Here is a 13814-nt window from a genome sequence, read left to right as displayed (position 1 = left end):
ATGGCAGCAGCAGCAGGAGGCATCTGGCAGGACCACGGCAGCAGCACAACCACACACGTCACGCTGTCCAGGCACCGCTGCAATACGAGTTAATCTGAGAGACAGTGGCATTAGCAAATGAAATAAAAATTCAATTGACACTTGAAAATGAGAAGACATACTTTATTTAACATCAAGTTGTATCTGTAATTACATAGTATCAAAATCCTTTGGTACCATTCAGTTCTTGAAATTTAATCACAAAAATAGAAGGATTAATGAAAAATAGAGGTTTCTCATAAATTGTAATTTTTTAGTTAATGTAAACATACACATTGCACAGTGCAGCACTGAAATACCTAAAGAAATACAGTTGTATGCAAAAGTTTGGGCACAAAACAGGAATGCATAGTTATCTTTGATTTCATAAATTGATCAAAAATAATGTTTTTAATTTTTTAATTTTTGATCAATTTATGAAATAAAAGGTAACTATGCATTCCTGTTTTGTGATAATATTGTGTTTTTTCTATATTCTAGGGAGGCTGTGTTTACACCTTTTCAATTAAAAAATTACAAAAATATACTGTTTTTCAAGGGGTGCCCAAACTTTTGCATACAACTGTATGTCACTGGAGAATCATATGTACAAATGATAGCACAATCAAGGCACTGTGGTCTGTAACCAGATTAAAAAAACAAGTGGACATTACATTTTTTCCTAAATGTAGACTGCCATCTTTACTCAGCATCCTCATGGATGATCTCACCCTGCATATTAACAAGTGCGGCACAGATTCGCAGAATTTTGTCCATTTTGTGTGCCAGATTGATGGGTACAGTTTGAGAGATTATTTTGAACACTTTCAGCCTCCTTATTACTCTTTCTACGTGTATGCGCACATTCGCAAGTCTTCTTGTGCCAGTGACATCTTCATCAGACAGCTGCCCTTCTTTTCGAGTGAACGCTGGCATAACAAGATTCACCTTTATCTCAAAGAGCAGGTCTCTGATTGTGAAGCCTCTGTCTGCCATCACTTCATCTCCAGGACGAAGATACTCCAGGAAACCGGACTCTATAAACTTGTCACTACATCTGCCTCCATACGCAGGAGAAATGAACATGACAAGCCCACATGGTGCAATAGCAACTAAATACTTCAGAGTATTGCTGGAATAATAATGACTGTATGACTCGCCTCTGGAGTCAAGATTATGTGGTTTCTGCAGGGTGGTTTCAGTGCAGTCAGGTGTTGGGGAAATTCTCCCTGAAGCACTGAGGCATCGTGCTCCGGATTGTCTCCCGAGGCAACCAAGAGATGTACTGTATATCCTCATATGCTCCTCCACTGTGTCAATCCAATAGGAAAGGATCTTGCTCACTACCCCCTGGGACACAGCAAAGCGCTCAGAAAGATCACCCTGCAGCAGGTTCAGCTTCAGCTTCATCATGATCATCAATATTTGATCCGTAATGTGCATCTTGAAGTTGGCATTGTAAAACTGCTGCAGATATTTTACATGATTGAAGAAGACACTGAGAGGAAGGCCTGTGTACAACAAAGAGCTAGTGTCATTCTTCAGGATGGCATGAGCAATGGGTTCTTCTCCACCACACTGTGTTTCTCTGTGGCACATAAGCTTCCTCTTCTCTCCTTGTGTGTAGCTGTGATCCATGAGAGCTTGATCCTCCCACTGAGTGCCAGCATCCTGATGTTGCGGTGGCACTGACAGTGGAACAGTGTAGTCTACCTCTTCCACACAAGGTCCATCATCTGTCACAGTTTGGTCCACCTCAGCAACACAGTGCCCACCATCTGCCAAGCACACACACACGTTACACCATAAATCACACCCAAAATATTCATGAGTAAATCAACACACCAAGTTAATATATCCATTATTTTAGCAGTGTTCTGTAACCAGAACAGAACAGGAATGCATAGTTACCTTTTATTTCATAAACTGATCAAAAATTAAAAAATAAAAAACATTATTTTTGATCAACTTATGAAATCAAAGATAACTGTGCATTCCTGTTTTGTGCCCAAACTTTTGCATACAACTGTATTTCTTTAGGTATTTCAGTGCTGCAGTGTGCAATGTGCAATGTGCAATGTGTATGTTTACATTAACTAAAAAATTACAATAGCAGTAGTAATCATATTGTTGACAGTATATTGGTCTCATATTTATGTTGCCAGTTATAAGCAGTGTAAACTTTAAAACAGCTGGCTGAACAAGCTGAATGTGTGAGCATACAGTAACTTATTTGGGGCAACAACTGAAACTAATATCAAAAGTTAACGTTAGCCATTTAATCTACTCTTACCTGCGACGCCGGATGCTCGCACAAGTTGTCGCCTTGGAGTTTTTATGGGTGCTTCATAGCCCAGCCACTTCTCTGGCATTGGGGTGTCCTTTGTGGGTCTGCTGTCCACAAAATGAAAAGAACAAACGTATGGTCGCTTCGGTGGTTTCTTTAAGTTAAGTGCCCTTAACCACAGGCAAAGGGATTTATCGTCTTTCGGCGGAGGATGCAGATCAGAGGGCGCCTTACATCCACATTCAGCTCTCGTACGCGGCCGATGTTCAACACACTCCCCCTCCAGGTAAACTTTACGTTTATTCCAGCTATTATGACAGCCCCTAACCGCACAAAAGATCCCGGTCTTCCTTGAAGCCATTACGTTTTTAAAAAAAAACACAAATATTTGTCTGTAGCTGCGGTGGACAAAGTGCTGGACCGGAAGTGTTGCACAAAAAAACGGAAGCTGGCTGCGTTCTGTTTTGCCTCCGTGTTTCCGTGAAAAATAAGGTGGATAGGAGTTCCATCATATTGTCATTGATATGGGCCAATGTCAGCCATCTCTGGGGGCCCCCTTCCAGCTCGGGACCCTAGGCAATTGCCTAGTTTGCCTGTCTGGTTGCGACGGCCCTGCCCACCGGAGGCAGCACCTTCCCGGCCAAAATGGGGACGACGTACACCAGCGCCGGAGACGACATTGAGGCAAGCAAGGCGGTGTGCTTGCTAAACTTCGGGAGCGCCCCTTCAAGATCCCTTTGCCCTCTATGTACTTGGCAAACATGCAGTCCTTGCCAAACAAAGTCGACAAACTGCTGAGCCATATTCAGTCCCAGCGTGAGGCCAGGGACTGCTCCGTGTTTTGCCTGACGGAGACGTGGCTTGATAGCAATGTACCGGACTCAGCCACTCAACCATGGGGCTTCTCTTTGTTTTGCTCCGACCGACAGAGAGAGCACCGGCAAAAGTAAAGGAGGAGCTGTGTGTTTTCTTATTAACGAGCTGGTGCACAGACACTGTTGTTATGGACAAAACTTGCATGGCCAGTCTTGAATGTCTTGTTATTAAATGTTGCCCTTTTTATCTCCCTCGAGAGTTTTCAGCTGTTTTTATGTTAGCCGTGTATATTCACCCTCGTGCTGATGCCTCCTCTGCCCTAAATGAACTGGCTGACATAATTCATAAATATGAAAACTCCCACCCGAATGCTGTGATTTTTGCAGCTGGTGATTTTAATCACTGTTCTCTTAAATCCATCCTTCCAAACTACCACCAGCATGTAAAACATCACACTAGAGATGATAAGACTTTGGACCATTTATACAGCAATATAAAGTCTGCTTATCGGTCCTTTTTAAGACCATCTTTTGGTAAATCTGATCATCTGTCCATTCTCCTTCTGCCCACTTATGTGCAGAGGAACAGATTAATTAAACCTACTGTTCACTCTGTACAGTGCTGGTCCAAAAGACGCTGAAACACAGCTTCAAGGATGTTTTGATGCTACAGATTGGGCTGTTTTTAAATCAGAAGATCTGGATCAATACTGCGATGCTGTTACTGGATATATCAACTTTTGTATCAATATGTGTGTCCCACGTAAGGTGGTGAAACAGTATTCCAGCCAGAAACCCTGGCTTAATTCTGATGTCAGACTCAAATTAAAGGAACGTGCCACGGCTTTTAAATCTGGAGATGCTACTAGCTACAAGCTGGCCAGATATTCACTGGAGTGGTCTATAAAAGCTGCTAAGCGTGCCTATAGAGAGCGAATTGAGGGTCATTTCAGGGAGAATGACGCCCGACGCACATGGCAGGGTTTGAACACTGTTACCTCTTATAAACCCAGAGGCCACGCCACTGCAGCTCCTGACCCCGCACTTCCAAATGAACTTAATCATTTCTTCTCCAGATTTGATGTCATGATCACTGAGTCTCCTGTTTTTATCCCTTCTAATCTTAGTGACCAGGCCAGTTTCTCAGTTTTTGTGTCAATAGATGAGGTTCGCAAGGTTCTGTCCAAAACTAGGATGAGGAAAGCCGCACGGTATCCCTCCTCGGGTTGCTAGGTTATGTTCTGAACAGCTTTCCCCTGTGCTCATGGACTTGTTCAATATGTCACTGGAGCACTGCCTTGTTCCACGTAGCTTCAAGGAATCTATCATAATTTCAGTACCTAAAAAGTCACCTGTGTCCTGTCTTAACGATTACAGACCCATCGCTCTTACTTCTGTGTTAATGAAATGCCTGGAGCGGCTAGTACTGGATTATATTAAATGTCAGATTCCTGTTTCTGTTGATCCTCTGCAGTTGACTTATAGGAAAAATAGGTCTGTGGAGGATGCCATTTCTTTTGCTTTGATCTCTATTTATGCACACTTGGATAAGGGAAACACCTATTTCAGAATGCTTTTTATAGACTATTGTTCTACTTTTAACTGTATTATTCCTTCAAATCTCATTCATGAACTCCAGTGTCTTGGTTTGTGTGATGCTGTATGTTAGGGTGACCATATTTTGATTTCCAAAAAAGAGGACACTCGGCCCGACCCCTACGTAGCCTACTTAAATGATACTCGCAGTTTACTCAAAGATCATTTTAATATATTTAAAATTTACATGTATGGATAGAAAATTCAGTTATATTACAAAATAATATCTCTCAAAGACAGAAATTCAGATAGGCCCCAATAGGGGACACATACACACACTAGAGTGTGGTGATCCGAGCCCGACGGTACCCGACAGGTTGGGCGGGTTTGGTCAAAAATGTAGCTATAAATTGTATTCGGGCTCGGGTCGGATTCGGTCAGCTTTCAGTGAAAATGTAGTGTAAAAATAAATAAAATCCTATTGTCTGTCCTGTTTATTGCTTGGGCACTGTTATTTACGTGACAACACCTGAACATAACACACACAGACACACATTGGCTGTTTGTTTCTACCTCTCCCCTCTCTGGAAGTCTCGGACCTCCAGCCGCCCGCCTCCGCCTTGATTAAACGCTGAAAATAAAATAAAAGAGGGAGACAGGTTTTTCCTATTTTATCTTATTTTGTTTTATTTCTCCCTCTCCTCTCGCTAGAAGCGTCGGACCTCCCGCCTCCCGCTCCCGTCTCAAACACGGAGGTCTCCCTCTCCGCAGCTGAGCACCCACGGCGCACGCCCGGCCTGTTAAATAGCCTGTAACCACTGTGTGACACAAACTCAGTGCTTTGGTCATTAAATAATGTCGGGCTCGGTTCGGGTTCGGACAGAAATATGCGGCCCGTGCCGCACTCTAACACACACACACACACACAAACGCACGTAAAAACGGGACATTATCATCAGTTTATTAAAAAAAAAACGGACGCCCCGGACGGGACGTGAAAAGTGGACATGTCCGGGCAAAAGAGGAAGTTTGGTCAGCCTACTGTATGTGAATGGATCTTTTGGCTTTTTAACCTCGAGACCTCAAAGAGTCAGAATCGGTGACTGTGTATCTGATGAACTTGTTTTAAGCACCGGCTCACCACAAGGCTGTATTCTCAGCCCTCTGCTGTTCTCTCTCTGTACGTACAACTGTACTGCCTGTCACCATAACAATCTGATCGTAAAGTATGCTGACCATACAACCGTCATTGGCCTGATAAACTCAAATGATGAGTCACACTACAGATCTGAGGTAAAAAATTTAGTCAAGTGGAGTGAGGACAACAATCTAATCTTAAATGCTTCCAAAACAAAGGAAGTTGTTATTGACTTTGGCCGCAAGAATGAATCCCATCTCCCTCTCACTATAAACAGCACGGAGGTTGAGATGATGAGTGGTTTTAAATTTCTTGGCGTCACTATCACTGATAATCTCAGCTGGCACTTAAACACCAGCATCATTGTTAAAAAATCACTGCAACGGCTTTTCTTTCTGCGCAAATTAAAGGAATTCACCTTAAAGGGAAATTTCGGTTTATTTCAACCCGTCTCCTATCGTCCTAAATTTGTTTCAAGTGACTAGTGACATAGAAATAATAGTTAGCATTAGTTAGCCATTAGCCTAGATACAGCCATAGCGTCAGACCTGTTAAAACGTAAGTGAACGGGCATACCTTCAAGTGCAAAGTTAGTCCACTAAACAAGCTTTTTTTCCCCACAAAGACCGCCTCATATCGTTAGGATGAATGTCAGAGAACATATAGAAAACGACATGTAAACGTGTTGTCTTACCTTACCGATGTGGTGCCATGTTTGTTTATCCCTCTAGCTCTGCTTTCCAAAGCGTAGCCGAAATATATCTCGCCAGCTCTAGATAAAGCCCAGCTGGATACTAACGTTACTCCAGGTGGAGGTGTATCGTCCTCGGTCACATCCAGACAGCCTTGAAAATAAGGCTGCAACCGGTCCCATTCCTTGCAACAGAGGCATTCCTCTTCTGTGGGCACTGGGGCACAGCATTCACAGGTACACCACCAATCTCCACAGCTACGCAGCCTTGCAGCAGCCATTCCTCCCCTCTCGTCCTCTAATGTTACCTGTTGCGACTCTCTCTCTCTCCTCCTCCGTTCTTCAATTTCACAAAGCTCTTCGTCAGTGTATTCTGGCTCAAATAAATAAGGGCGGCCGTCAAACTGCAAAATCAAATTCCTCCTCCACAAAGTCGAAGTCTGGCAAAAAGTCAGCCATTATTCTATAAATCTTTCATAAAATAAATGAATGAACTTTTCAGGCTACTGTCCGGTTCTGCCTTCCAGCTGTTGCTGCTTGTTCAGGCACGCTATGAGATCGCTGCTTGTTCTCACGATATTTTGGCCGCGCTTTGAAAAGCATAGCTAGAGGAATAAACAAATGTAAGGTAAGACAACACGTATACATGTCGTTTTCTATATGTTTTCTGACATTTATCCTAACAATATGAGGCGGTCTTTGTGGAAAAAAAGCTTGTTTAGTGGACTAACTTTGCACTTGAAGGTATGTCCGTTCACTTACGTTTTAACAGGTCTGACGCTACGGCTGTATCTAGGCTAACGGCTAACATGCTAACTATTATCGTTATGTCACTAGTCACTTGAAACAAATTTAGGACAATAGGAGACGGGTTGAAATAAACTGAAATTTCCCTTTAAACTGCCAGATTTTATCAAATTTCTATCATTGCGTGATTGAAAGCATCCTTACCTCCTCGCTTACAGTGTGGTTTGGTAATCTAACTGTACAGGATCGAAAATCCTTAAACAGAGTCGTTTGGTCCGCCTGCAGGACCACTGGTGCTGACCTGCCAGATCTTGATGTCATTTACGGCTCTAGGCTTCTGTCCTGCGCCTTAGGTATTGTAAACGACCCTACTGGTCAGCCTGGTGCTGGTCTTTTTGTTCTTCTTCCATCCGGCAGACGCTATCGTTCTATCAAATGTTCTTCCTCTCAGTCTGCCAAAAGTTTCTTTCCCAGTGCTGTGCGTAGCCTTAACAACTTCATATCACATACTTAACAATGTATGGTGTATGCTTTATATTTCTTGTACTTGTGTATAAATAATGCACTTTATCTTCATGCACTTTGTCCAAAGTGAGTGTCAGTTGATCTAAGGGAGCACCTGTCTTTTTATTACTCTTACTTATGTATTTATTTATTCATTGTTTTTTTAACCTTGTCTACTGTTTTTCATGTATTTTTATGCTGAGCTCTTGCAACTCGTTTCCAATGCAGTTTTTCTGCAAATGGCAAATAAACTGATTCTGACTATGCTAACTAATGAACTGTATTCAGTGGTGGTCGTGTTTCAGCCTTCTTGTCCTTGGCCACGACTCGAAGCACCTGACATCTTGTGCTTCTGTTTGTTTTAACATATCCCAATATATATTGAGATCTCAATCCGTTGCAAGCACAACAGCAAGCACTGAAAAGGTGGATATCAATTAGCCTAATTTTTCACTAGCAAGGTAATGTCAAGTTAACCATTGTTTTGGTGTCTTAAAATGGGATAACTCATGGCTATGTGAAAGCTGGGGGATTGTGAAAAACTTTAAGGAGTTTCGAGCTACTTCCAGGTCAGTAATATTCTACGTTTAAATTACTTTACCAGTTGTTAAGACTAATTAGCTACATGTCTAAACTAACTTACTTTCTCCTTAGTATTTGTTAGCTAACATACAACACCAGCTGCGAGGTTTTTGGAAGACACCCCAAGTAGGTTGCAGTTCTGGAATATGGCATTGGAAGGAAACAGGTTCCTGGTAGCATCATGTTTAATTCTTTTAAAGTCTTTTGCAGTTAATTTGTGCCTTTTCTTCTCCATGAGTTTTTTCCAACCCTGTTGGCTATTTGCAATGTTTGATTGTTTTGTGATCATGCCTCAGTAGTTAAGCTATTTCAAGAGTGTTGCACTCATCTAAAAGGCATTTTACTTTTTAATTTTTTCTTTTATTTTTGAGTTTTTATTGTCAGTTAAATCTCTTTTTTCCATCAGGTGATTCCATTTTTTCCATTTTCTTTGAGGTATTGAAGCTGCCCAATAATTATGCACACCTTACTATAAAGTGTTTATCACTTTAGGCCACATCATTACACAAACACATATCACCTGAAGACGATTAAATCCTGTAAGCATTCAAGTTTGAATGGTTTGGAGTTGAAAAATGTGTATATAAATAATGATAAGGTCAGAGTTCCACCATCTGATCAATCACTGTATCAGGCTCTCTATCTTTTCCTCCAGTTGAAAAACAGCTCAAATCACCCTTGTTTTTAAATCTGAGGATCCAACCCTGGTTTCAAACTACAGGCTAATATCCATTCTTCCTGTAATATCAAAATTATTGGAAATACTCCTTTCCAACCAACTAAGCACTCACCTTGAAAGCAATAACCTCCTCAGTGACTTCCAGTCCACCCGTTTCCACTCCACCCGATCAACTATGTCTGCTCTATTAATATACTGAACAAATAAGTATCTCATTCAACAAAGGTCATTGCACTGGAGCCATTTTTGTCGACTTAAGCAAAGCCTTTGATACAGTGAATCATCAGATTCTACTGAACGTGCCTAACGTGTGCAAATATTCTAATTTTTTACTATATGCCGATGACACTGTGATTTTTATTTCTGATCCAAACCCTGACATCTTAAATTTTAAACTATCATCTGATCTTAACCACTTACATGACATGAAACATAATCATCTAATTATCAATGTCAAGAAAACAGAATGTATGGATTTTTATGTATTTTTCATTCCCCTTAAAAAACTATGTATGTGTCTATGTCTGACCCCATTCATTTTGCAAATCAAACATTAACCATCACAGAAACCTACTAATATCTTGGAGTATTCCTTGATTCACATCTCACTAATAAGATTCATGGTAACCTCCCTCCCACCTCCCCCATCACTGCACCACACTCTCAAACTCTAACACCTTGACTTTTCAAAACTACAGGAATAATCAAGCCATTAAGGAGACCTATTATGCTTATTTTCAGGGTCACACTGATCTAAATATGTAATATTGGAGTCTAGTGGAATCGATTTATGTGCTTTAATGTTCAAAACACACATCATTTGTCTTGTACTGCTCATTGCTGCTAGCCTGGAAATCCAGACTCAAATCTAGAAAGATTTTGAGTCTGGCCTCACCGATACACCCTTCCTACCCAAGGGGCGGCACTAACTGAGGCATATTAAATGCTGCCGCACGCAATTGGATAGCACGATAGCCAATTGTATAGTTGGCTTAGCATTTCTTCCAAAGCTGAATTGAATGGATGCAGTCCTTCGGCAGCTGCCATCTTGGCTGTTTACTTTTCGACTACTACGGCGCAGTGCCCAGAGCCCGCCTCTGTCAGATAGACTTTTCTGATTGGTCCGATAGGCAATTCAACGGGCTCTGCTAGCCGGGGCCAGATCCCCGTGCAGTGCAAATTTGAATTTGCTGGGGGCGGGGCATCACCCGAGCAAGTTAGGAAGCCGCGTGTTAGCAGCCAACATACAGCATACCATACACACAACGGCACTCACACATGCGTGACTGTTTACGTGCCACACCCCCTTCTCAGTGCCTCCCTCTTCTTCTATGGAGCATTCTGTAGACATTGCCTCCCGCAGCTCCCCCTACAGGCTCCAGCTGCCACTAACCTCTACAGACAATCCCTCCTGCTTTCCTATTGCCCCAACTACTGGGCTAGTCTCTACTGTCCCACAAACTCCCACCTTCATACCCGTAGTAATGAACAACAGACATCACAAACGTCAAAACCACACAACCCACAATTTCCGGTATCTGCAACCACTGTCACAATCATCTGTCTGCAAAGCTGGTCCCAAGTCTCTTAAGCTGGCATTGTTGAATGCTCGCTCGATCAATAACAAATCATTCACGCTGAATGATTTTTTCATCGCTAGAGATTTAGATTTCATGTTTTTCACCGAGACCTGGCAAAGGGATGAAGATTATGTGTCCATGAAGGAGCTATGCCCGCCTGATTGCGCATTCATATGTGCCCCAAGGACCACTGGCCGCGGTGGTGGCCTTGCTTTGTTGTACAAAGACAGTTTCTCCTCGAGGAGAGTGAATTGTGGAACTTTTACCTCATTTGAACTGCTTATTTCTAAAGTTGGCCGCTCTAACCCGTTTTATTGTATTTTAATTTATCGCCCTCCTGGTATTAATGGCGCCTTTCTGGCTGAATTCAGTGACTTTTTGGCTTCCATCACTAAATTTCAAAGAATTTTAATGCTTGGGGATTTTAATGTGCCTGTAAATGACACCACAAACTCCTTTGCTAATAATTTTATAAATCTCACCGAATCTTTTCATTTTGTGCAACATGTCAATGGCCCGACACACATTAAGGGAAACACGCTGGACCTTGTTTTTACACTTGGTTTGGACATTGATTGTATTGTCTCTGAGGAGCTGCCCGTCACTGATCACAACTGCATCCTGTTTAATTTGTCTATTATTTCTGATTGTTCAACCAGCAAGCGTACAAAACTCACCCGTATGTTAAATATAGCAGATTAGCTGCTATCCCCGCAGCTAATCCCACTCCCTGGCTGAATGACGACATACGCTGCCTTCGTCGTAAATGTCGGAGAGCTGAGCGCTTGTGGAAATCAACCAAGTTTCATGTACATCGTCTTTATTTTAAAGAACTGTTAGCTGAATTCAATTCTGTTGTTAGGGTGGCCAGAGCCTCTTATTTTAAAAATCTCATCATCTCCAACAAGAGAAATCCCAGGGTCATTTTTGACACTATAAGTAGCATTACTGGTGCGCAACCACCTGCTCTACCTGTGTTCTCTGATGAGGACTGTAACAATGTTTTAATGTATTTTGTGAATAAGGTTGCCAGTGTCAAGGCCAGTATAACACCCTCCTCCACCTCCCTTCCTGATCCTCCCAAACAACAGTCAATTATTGACAATTTCTCACCTGTCTCCTTACAAGACTTAGCAGATCTTGTGTGCACTATGAAGATCTCTTCTAGTCCACTGGATATCCTGCCCACAGCTTTGCTGAAAATTTTTTTCAGCACTATTGGTCCATCTCTGCTCTCCATAATCAATAGCTCACTGGTTTCTGGTCGTGTCCCGTCCCATTTCAAGCAAGCGGTTGTTCAGCCGCTTCTCAAAATCCCAATCTGGACCCCGATGTTCTTAGTAACTACCGGCCCATTTCCAAGTTGCCCTTTGTATCTAAGATTCTAGAAAAAGCAGTTGCAAACCAGTTAGTGACAGCGTTGAACAGTTACAATATCTTAGATAAATTTCAGTCCGGTTATCGTCAGTTACATTCCACAGAAACTGCTCTTCTCAGGGTCTCCAATGACATCATGATGGCCTCCGATGCCGGTAAATCCACTATCCTGGTTCTGCTTGATCTCAGTGCAGCCTTTGACACTGTTGATCACCACATCCTTTTAGACAGGCTGAGGGACAGGGTAGGAATCTCAGGGACCGCTCTTCATTGGTTTAAATCCTATCTGTCTGATCGATCCTTTTCTGTGGCTGTTGGCCCTCATAAATCAGAGTTTGCCCCCCTTTCTTGCGGGGTGCCCCAAGGTTCAGTGCTTGGGCCTATCCTCTTTACGCTATACATGCTCCCTCTCAGAGATGTCATCAGCAATTTTGAAGGTATCTCATACCATATGTATGCAGATGACCTCCAGTTATATTTTTCTTTTAACCCTGATAGGACCGATGGAATTGACTCACTGTACGATTGTATGAATGTAATTAAGGACTGGATGTCTTCTAACTCCCTTCAGTTGAACGCAGCTAAAACTGAGATTTTAATTATTGCACCTGATGCCTCAGCATCTAAAGTGGCCAGCTGCTTAGGGTCCCTCAGTGCAAATGTGCGCCCCAAGTTGAGAAACCTTGGGGTCACATTTGATCAGGCCATGCTCTTCGATGACCACATCAAAACTGTCACTCGCTCCTGCTTTTTCCACCTCAAAAACATTTCCAAACTCAGATCCATGTTAACTTATTCCGAGCTAGAAATGATCATCCATGCTTTTATTTCCTCACGTCTGGATTACTGTAATTCTCTTTTCACCTGTCTCAATAAAACTTCATTAGACCACCTCCAACTAATTCAGAACGCTGCCGCCAGGCTTCTGTCCAGATCTCATAAGTTCACTCACATCACTCCAGTCCTGGCATCCCTCACTGGCTCCCTGTTAATTTCAGGATCCAGCACAAGATTCTAACCATCACTTACAGAGCCCTCCATGGTCAAGCACCTGCATACTTGACGGACCTGGTGTCCTTTCACTGTCCTGTCAGGTCACTGTGGTCCGCTGAAGGCCACCTACTTACTGTCCCTCACACAAGATTAAAGACGAAAGGTGATAGAGCCTTTAAGGCTGTTGCACCGAAATGGTGGAATGCACTATCTCAAGAGCTGAGAGCGGCCTCTTCCGTGGACATTTTTAAAAAGCAGTTAAAAACACATCTGTTTAGGCTTGCGTTCCATTAATTGTCCATTGTATCATCTGTGTATTTCGCTGCACTTTACTTTTTATTTGTTTTTGTGTATTTTGCATTGTTTCTGTTATTGTATTTTTTGTATTTTATCTTGTGAAGCACTTCGTGAGTCCTCTCTGTGAGAAGTGCTATATAAATAAAATTTACTTACTTACTTACTTCAATATGCAGACTGGAGGAGCCAGGGATGAAACTGTCAATCGTCCAACTACCAATCAATCAATCAATCAATCAATCAATCAATCAATCAATCAATCAATCAATCAATCAATNTGCGTTCCATTATTGTCCATTGTATCATCTGTGTATTTCGCTGCACTTTACTTTTTATTTGTTTTTGTGTATTTTGCATTGTTTCTGTTATTGTATTTTTTGTATTTTATCTTGTGAAGCACTTCGTGAGTCCTCTCTGTGAGAAGTGCTATATAAATAAAATTTACTTACTTACTTACTTCAATATGCAGACTGGAGGAGCCAGGGATGAAACTGTCAATCGTCCAACTACCAATCAATCAATCAATCAATCAATCAATCAATCAATCAATCAATCAATCAATCAATCAAT

General features: G+C 42.0%; 1 protein-coding gene and 1 pseudogene across 2 annotated transcripts in view; both read right to left on the bottom strand.

Annotated features, from left to right (window-relative positions):
- Positions 1-13814, bottom strand: part of borcs7 (BLOC-1 related complex subunit 7) — a 1032483-nt gene that overhangs the window by 129124 nt on the left and 889545 nt on the right. The gene's annotated exons all lie outside the window — the stretch shown is intronic.
- Positions 721-2666, bottom strand: LOC126407111 (uncharacterized; annotated as a pseudogene).

Source organism: Epinephelus moara, chromosome 19 (assembly GCF_006386435.1).
Source record: "Epinephelus moara isolate mb chromosome 19, YSFRI_EMoa_1.0, whole genome shotgun sequence".
Lineage (NCBI taxonomy): Eukaryota > Metazoa > Chordata > Actinopteri > Perciformes > Serranidae > Epinephelus > Epinephelus moara.
This window is presented reverse-complemented; position numbering and strand designations above follow the sequence as displayed.